General features: G+C 42.0%; 1 protein-coding gene across 2 annotated transcripts in view; it reads right to left on the minus strand.

Moving 5' to 3' along the window:
* VPS8 (VPS8 subunit of CORVET complex) overlaps positions 1 to 7,668 on the minus strand; it is a 244,235-nt gene extending 236,567 nt beyond the window's left edge. Inside the window, exon 1 of one of the 2 annotated variants that reach the window (XM_014783113.2) lies at positions 7,600 to 7,668. The gene's annotated coding sequence lies outside the window, so the exon portion shown is untranslated. Of the gene's footprint in view, positions 1 to 6,693; positions 7,046 to 7,599 lie in introns of those variants that run through there. The other variant, XM_087439905.1, reaches the window with a different exon arrangement.
* Positions 7,669 to 8,374: the final 706 nt, after the last annotated feature.

An 8,374-nucleotide genomic window follows, 5' to 3' on the forward strand; every position in this document is an offset into this window, starting at 1 on the left:
ACAATCTAACTCACATGCAGTGGTTCCTGAGGACAGTTATTAAGTTGTATTCTCATACATTTTTTTAAGAAATAGTGGAAAAGACCACAAAGCCAAAAAAAGTTTTATTTAAATGATTAATAACCTAAAATGTTTCCTTCTTCACATTTGTCTTTCCAAAATAACTCAGAATGGAAAATAATCTTTTTCTGGCTCTTTTCATATCTCCTATCTAGAGTTAGTACGAGGTTCTCAGGACAGCTCAGCATCTGTGAACACCGATACCACACTGAAGAAGTTGCAAGTGATCAAGCATTCGCTGGAGAAAGAACATCACCGTGCCATGCTACCCTACTCCATTTCCAACCTTCACTTCACTGAACTCCTGTTGTGATGTGGTGGCAAAGCAGAAAGAACCTAAGCCAAAGAGTCAATTAAAATCAGATTAGAATCTGGATTTTCCCAGCTTCTATCTGTGACCTGGGTCAATCTGTCCACCCTTTCTGAGTCCTTCCATTTCTACATCTGTAAGACCAAATATTGTGTCCATTTGTCTTATTTGCCCAGAGCAGCACCTCTTGTTCTGGGAAGGGCTCCTTCAAACCATGTGGTTCTTGTGGAGGCTGCCAATCAAAATTCCCCTAGTAATAGAGACTGCATAATATAGGAAGAGCCCTTCACCACGGTTCATTAAAAGAGAACTGGTGAGGAAGAGCCATTTCCACTGTTCCCAAACAATGAATAACAAAGCTGAGCAGCACTGCCACCCTCCACCCCACCCCACTCTGTAGAAAAGCAGGTCATTTATTCAGCACATATCAACAAAACCCCTGTTAATGCATCTGTCACTGGAGATCCATTCTACTGACAGAATTTACATTCTAGGCACATATTCTCTAATAAGAATGAAATCAGCCTATAAACAGAACCAGAGAAGAGGAGGAAAGAGTGTCCTGATATCTTCAGGCCCGAGATTCGTCTTCCATGATGTTAGCTCTGGCCATAGCCTTCGGGCATTTTGGCTACGTAAAACAACAACTCTCTCCACTCTCTCAATTTTTTTTTGGTCACTTACAGTTCAGAGTCCTGACTCTTAGGAATGCAACTACCTATTTTGCAGGGCTACCGTGAGGAATAAGTGATATAATGACTGTAAAGCATTTAGAATAATGCCTGGCCTCAGAGTAGGTTTTCAAGAAATATTAGCTATTATCATTTAACACTTCCTCAAGATTTTCAAATTCTTCTAAAGTTAAAGACCCTGGAACAAGATCCAGTACTTTTGGAAAGGAGTAGCTGGTGCTAAGCATATCGGAAGGATATACTTCTGATATCATATTAGAAGTTTCTTCATGAGTTGAATGGTTAGGGTTTTATCTAAGGTCAGTACCGCTCCCAGAAAGCATCAGAGACCCTTAATAAAAACTTTTAATTATGATAATAAGTGTCTTATACTACTAACTCATTCTAAAATTATGCCTTTTTTTACATCAACTTCCTCTTTTGTCACTTACCAGCAGTTATTCCTTTCTTTATGTTAGTCAGCAAATTTTTCTAACCCAAATAAACCTACTGGATCAAAAGATCACCATGCTTAGATTTTTTTAAAAAAGGAGAGTTCACTGGAGCAGCTTCTGTAAATTCTTTAGAAATTGAGCTGTGGTTGGCAGGATGGTGCCCAACGACGTCCGTCTTAATCCCCAGAACCTGTGACTAGGTTACCTCACATGTCAAAAGGAACTTTGCAGATGTGATTAAATTAGGATCTTGAGTTGGGGAGATTATGCTGGATTATCTGGGTGAGCCCAAGTTAGCCACAAAGGTCTTTAAAAGTGGATGAGGGAGACAGAAGAGTGTCAGAGAAAGAGATGTGACAACAGAAGCACGGTCAGAAAGATGCTATGCTGGAGGTTTTGAGGAAGAGGAAGGGTGCCAGGAGCCAAGGAATTTAGGCAGCCTCGAGAAGCTGCAAAAGGCAAGGAAAAGGATTCTCTCCTAGAGCCTCCAGAAGGACGCTGCCACTCTAAGGACGCAGGACACAGTCTAGTAAGACTGGTGCTGGACTTGTGAACTACAGAACTGTAAGTAATAAATCCGTGTTTTTTTAAAGCCACTAAGTGTGTGGTAATTTGTTACAGCAGGAATAGGAAATGAATACACTAACAAACTTCAATTAATTTGTTTCTGGCCACATCGTCAACATTCTGAAATACCAACCCCTCCCTTGTCACTTAGTGTTGCCCAAATATTTATTGAGCAAGCGTTCAGTCCAATATGCAGACCAATGATTAAATGCTTAATATATGATGCTTAATATCACACACTTGATGCAGACACTGCCTTCAGATATCACTTAAGTGCTACCCCAGTACAAAGGTTGGCAATGAACTACTGATAATTTCCTCTTGAGATGCGATTCTATAACTAGTTCTTCACAAGAACCATCCCGTGATCTAGTGTTTTTATAGTTCTTAAGGTTACATTACTTGTTTCTTAGTCTCTCCCAGAATGAAATCAGATTAATCTGACAGGAAATATATATCACAGACTCATGATTACCCAATATGCTGTCCTCTTCTGAGCACCGATAAACTAATATTTTAATAGTTCCGACTTAAGATTATCTGACATCTTGATAGTTACCAAGGCTATTCTCTCTTAATTAAGAAGGCTATTCCCATCCAATTAATAATAGATTCAAGGACCATTTAAAAAAATATATGTACCATATAAACAGCAATGACACTGGCCAACTGAATAAGAACTCTAGAATGTGACCTAGATGAGGCCAGGTTAATGTGAAACTCTTTCACCAGTTTTTTTTACTGTGGCAGACATTCCCAACTGCTCTCAAGTTCCAGGAGCCTACTTAATTCACTGACATTCTTTTCCTCCTAAAAGTGTCATATGAGACACTTTTCACATTAAGACGAAATCAAATCAAGTTTTTTTTAATTTACTATATCCCCAGAAAGATACCATGAAATGAAATGGAAACAATTTTACATGCCAACTTTGTTTCTAGCATTTCCAATCCAAGTATTTCTCTTCTTCCATTTCTTTGTTTTGTCTCATCTTCTTGTGGTTTGTTTCGTGAAGAAAAATATAATAGAGGACTAATTTCTATTAGTTTTCTATTACCTTTCTCTAGTAAATGGACTCATTTTTAATGGCTCCCCAATGCCTACAGGATAAAATTCCAAATTCTAAGCGCATGATTCCAGACATCACGTTAGCTGACCCTACCTTCCTTTACAACTAAACTTAGTATCTGTATTCAGAGTCCTTTGCGAATAGCTTCCACTTTCCCTCCACGTCTGCTCACACTGGTTCACCTTCCCTTTCCTTTTCCTTTCCATTTATCTAAGTTCCTTCTGTCCTTCCATCTTTCTGGGCACATTCCTTCTCTAAGCATCCTATGAATCCAGAATGCATGTCTTCTTTAGAACAGTGCTTTGGCACTTTTCTCATACTGATTCATTAGTTGACTTACCATGTGACTATGCCTTTTCTCCCCAACTATACCACAAAAACAGCACCATGCTTCTTTGTATACTCCTTATCACTGGGCTCACTGACTTGCAAAGCTATGGAGACATTCAATAAATATTTGCTGATTAACACAGGAACTGGAAGACAGGAGTAACACCTGTGTTGCAAATTAAATATATCAGTTTTATTATCCGTAATTGTTAAGCTTCAGAGGATATTATTTGACTCACAGCACATAGGAATCTGCCATAATTGGCCAAGTTATAATTGAGTTCTATCTTTATGTAATCAGACTTGTCAACGACTGCTGATCATATTCATCCTTCAGATATCAGCTAAAACTTTGCTTCCTCAAATGAGCCTTTTTTGTCCTGCTCAACTAGACTAGGTTCCCTGTTAATATGCACCTATAACACTGTTCTCCTCTTTCATTACACTTATCACATTGCAATCATTTTTTCAGTGTCTGAACCATCATTCCCTTCCCTCAACTGGAATGCAGGTTCTAGGAGAGCAAAGACCAGTTCTGCCTTGTTTATCATTGTATTTCCAGTGCCTAATTACACAGTAGCTAATCTATCCACCAATCCATCTATCCACCCCTCCATCCATCCATCCCTCCCTCCCTAGGTAAGCAGCCAAGCCAACACTGCATCACTGGCTTCCACAGTCTCAAATAGCAGTTCTGGTCATTCAAAATAAGACACAGTTAGTGATTTTACCCCAAAAAGCCTCCCACGTTGTAAGTTCCAGTCTTTGCATCTAGGTGTGATTTTTAAAAATCCCTAACATTGATTTTTTTTAAATGATCATTTAGCTCATTTATAACACATCACAAACTCCACAATTCCAGATGTTTCATTTTCTTTTATATTAATTCAGCCTACGGGCCAAGATGAAAACAAGGAGAAATGTATCATATGTCCATTCAATTTACAGGAATTCAACTATTATCTTCAGCAAAGGGAAAGAGAAAAAAAGGAATGATTTCACACAGAACTAGGGACTCTGCACACCATTCCACTCAAGAACTATATGCTTCAGAGTGAGTATGGGATAGGAGATGAATATTGCTGTCCTTTTGGTCAATTTCAGTCCTTGCATGCCTCATACATAAGCAATCTATTTCACCTGTGCTCAAAATAAACAGCATGCTATTCCAACATGGAGCAAAAGCTGGCTGTGTCGGACTTCCTGAGAGATCATATGTCAGTCTCCAACATCACTCCTTCCCAGGGTACTTTTTCAAGGGAACTCAAGTTTCACTTTACTCACGGACTTCAGAAACAGACCCTGTGTTAGATGCAATGCTACTACATACTAGAATGAGCTGCTTTCTTGATCCCCAAGGTTCTTTCCAAGAATAAGCACATTTAGGTAACTAGGGGCCACGGCGCTTGGAGCTGCCACAACAAAAAAGCCCAAACCTCTCTTTCTCTTCTCTTGGTAAATATCTAAATGAGAAGAGTAACCATTTAAAACTTAGAAGTGCATACAAACAACAATGTTAAAAAGAAAAGGGAGGGAAAGGAAGAGCATCTGAGACCCACCTGTGCATGGTGCTAAGTTACTACTACAGTCAGACACAACCCACTAGTAGCCCTATTCTAGAATAGAAAAACCTAATCCCCTATCACAATATACAAAACCATAAGAACTAAGTCTACAGTCTATATTATGTACAAATCCTAATATTATTCATCAGTTTTATATAAATATGTGTAAGAGGTGATAAGTGAACGAGAAAAAAATCATCACTACTTTCCAGCTCCTAATAAGTCCCTATTATTATAAGAATCTCTCTTCTAAGACCCACCCCAACCTCAGAGAACTCCTCCTAAGAGGCGCATGGCCCTTGTGTAGGCTGAAATAGATGCCCTTTTCTTTTTCACTGAACTGGTCAGGTGAATTCTTATAAGATAAATGCACAGAAGATAGGATTCCACTCAGTTGTAGGCTGAGTAGATGGTGACCTTCCTATCCATCTTAATTACTAATTTTAATTTTATTTATTTTTTCCCCCAAAGCCCCAGCAGATAGTTGTATGTCATAGCTGCACATCCCTCCAGTTGCTGTACGTGGGACACGGCTTCATCATGGCCAGAGAAGCGGTGCGTCGGTGCGAGCCCGGGATCCGAACCCGGGCCGCCAGTAGTGGGGCGCGCACACTTTAACCGCTAAGCCACAGGGCCAGCCCCATTATCCATCTTAATTAACTCTCAATTAATTACACTGTCACCTCAGTTTCTCTTGGTTAGGTGTCGAGGATGTAGAGTCACAAGAGATTTCTTTTTTTTTTTTTTTTTGAAAGAGCAAGAGGAAGTTTTTTGCTAAACTACAGACGGAAAAACAAATTTGATGATGGTTAAAAGATCCCAGCACCTTCACCACCTTTCTTTTGGAAAACAGCTCCTCCTCCATTCCAACCACGCAATTTTGGTGGTGCCGCCAATTAAATATCCCATCTGCCCAGCCAGAAGAGTAGGCACATGACATTCTTGTGTCCAACATGGCCAATCAGTGTCCTTCCCTGGGATTTGTAAATACTGAAGGTAGGAGTTTTCTCTTTACTCTGGGGTGCTTAATCTTGGAAGATGTAACACACGAGCTGTTACATAGAAGGAAGATAATTCAAACATTAACTCAAGATTCAGTTAAGAATAGAACAGTTTGCTCTTACAAATATATACAGATGATACCTGAAGCTGTGGGTCAACAGAAGATGCTACCTAACCTCTGTGAAAATTATAAACAGATCAAAAGTTAAACATACTTCATTAAGTTCAAAAGGCCTTACTTTTCATTCACGTACATAACTGACAATTGGTGACACAATGGTTGAAATGTCTCTGAAAGAGTGCGATACAGCTAAATATCATTAAGATTCCCCAATATTCTGGAAAACAGAAAACATCCACCTGCTGATGCTAGTCCAGTTACAAAGGAAATATAGAAAGGATAATCAACATACTATTCTCTTAGAACTCCGGAAAGAATTTTCTCACATATGTCTCTTTGACATATGAAGCCCAATAGTTCAAGACGAATTTTTCCCCAATTTATCTTTATTCTATAGAACAGGCCAGCTATTGACAGAGGATTCAATATCTACTCTCTGCTTAAATTTAACCATAAGCAAACCCATGTCTTAGACAAACATGCGTAGGTCTTCCATCCCCATTTGTATTCGACTTCAAACACACACACCTGACATGTAATTACCTCCCAATCGCAGACATCTGGAGTAGAGTTGGTGCCACAAGTTAACATCCATGTTTGCTTTGCTTGTTTTTTGAGGGGATGGGGGTGGAGGAGGGGAGAGTGTGGTAGAGAGTGGGCAACGCAGAGGACAGAGCCTTCCTGTCCATTCTAATATGAGGAGGGTACGGAGGAGGCATGCCTAGTTGGAGAAGGCTCCCCAGCACTTCCTGATAACCATGGCCTTGGAGCCTCTCTCAGGGATCCTATTTCATCCCACCCTAACTTCCTCTGAAGCACACCCAAACATTTTAGGCTGCTCTGTTTCCTTCCTTCCCCAGGTACCAGACTTGGACAACTAACGAGGACATAGGAGTGGCCTCCAACTTTAGAGACCCACCTGCCCCCAGCTGCCCTCACCACCTTGCAGGCAGAGACAAACTGGAACCAGCCTCACAGGGTGCACACCCCATCCGAGCCTCGGCCTCACACTTGGGGAGCACATCCATCCCAGTCCTCGAGGGATGGAGGAGCCTCCACCTGTGCCCCAGGCCCGAAAGGGGGGCTGCACACCTGTCGTCCCGGGGAGGGGGGTGGTGATTACCCGCCTCCTAGTGTCACAATCAAGGGGAGCGGGTGCACCTGCCCCTCAGCCTCACATTTGTTTGGAATCAACAAGTGGAAACTGCCTGACCCAGTTCCAGGCCAAACGCAGGACACGCCCCTCCGCCCAGAGTCAACCCCGCCCCGCCGGTGGGCCCGGTCCAGTTAGCCTGTGAGCGGCTCCGTCAACCACCCCGAGGCCGCCCCACTGTCGCGCGGGGGAAAGGGCCGAGGCTCAGGGACCCGGCGTGCGTTCTCCTTTTGCTCTGGCTTCAGCCTCTCACTACTGTCCCCACCCAGCTGGCCCGCTTTCGGGCCATTTCTTACCTGCTCTGGCAGCCACTCCTGCCCAGGAGCCCCCGGCCCACGTGACCCCACCCCCTGCTCTAGCCTCACGCACGCGCAGTATTACCACTGGTGGCCACGCTTCCGCTTTCCTCCTCTTACTCCCGCCTCTCCTGGGTGGTCTGCCCCTCTACGCCACGCCCCCACTTAAAGGGCCAGAGGTCCACTCTCTCACCCTAGGGAGTTAATGTGTGATTAACATCTTGAGGAACAGAAGAGTAGAAACGTCAGAAGAGGAGCACAGACCAATAAATAGCAGTCCTTGAGATGAGAAGAGACACGCTTCTCCAGCCCTATGTCAATAAATTCATCTGGCCTTTAAAAAGTGCACCCACCTTCAGCCAGCCCAGAAAGGGCAGTTGATTCTCAGGCTTTTGGAGTTTGCAACTAGTTCATTTTTCAAAAATCTTTTTAAAGACGAACATAGAATTGACAGCTTTTTATTTTGCCAAGTAAGGACAATAAAGACACACACACTAAAAATCAACTATTATTTTCTAATTTATCGACAACATTATTCCGCAAAAATACATCTTAACACCAAAAATGTAGGAGAGACACACTCTCAAATAAACGAGTATCTTTTAAATGGATAAAAATGTATGTTTATTTCTCTTATTCCTCTCGAAGAAAGATGAAAGCTTTCAGGACTGACTGGTCTTTAGAGCCACCACTGTAGACAACATTGGCCCCAGGGCACAGATCCTATGCCAGCTGGGACCGATGGTCAAGAAAATAGGAGGCAGAACACCAGGAG

This window comes from Ceratotherium simum, chromosome 15, assembly GCF_057802395.1.
Source record: "Ceratotherium simum simum isolate JZ-2026a chromosome 15, ASM5780239v1, whole genome shotgun sequence".
Classification (NCBI taxonomy): Eukaryota; Metazoa; Chordata; class Mammalia; order Perissodactyla; family Rhinocerotidae; genus Ceratotherium; species Ceratotherium simum.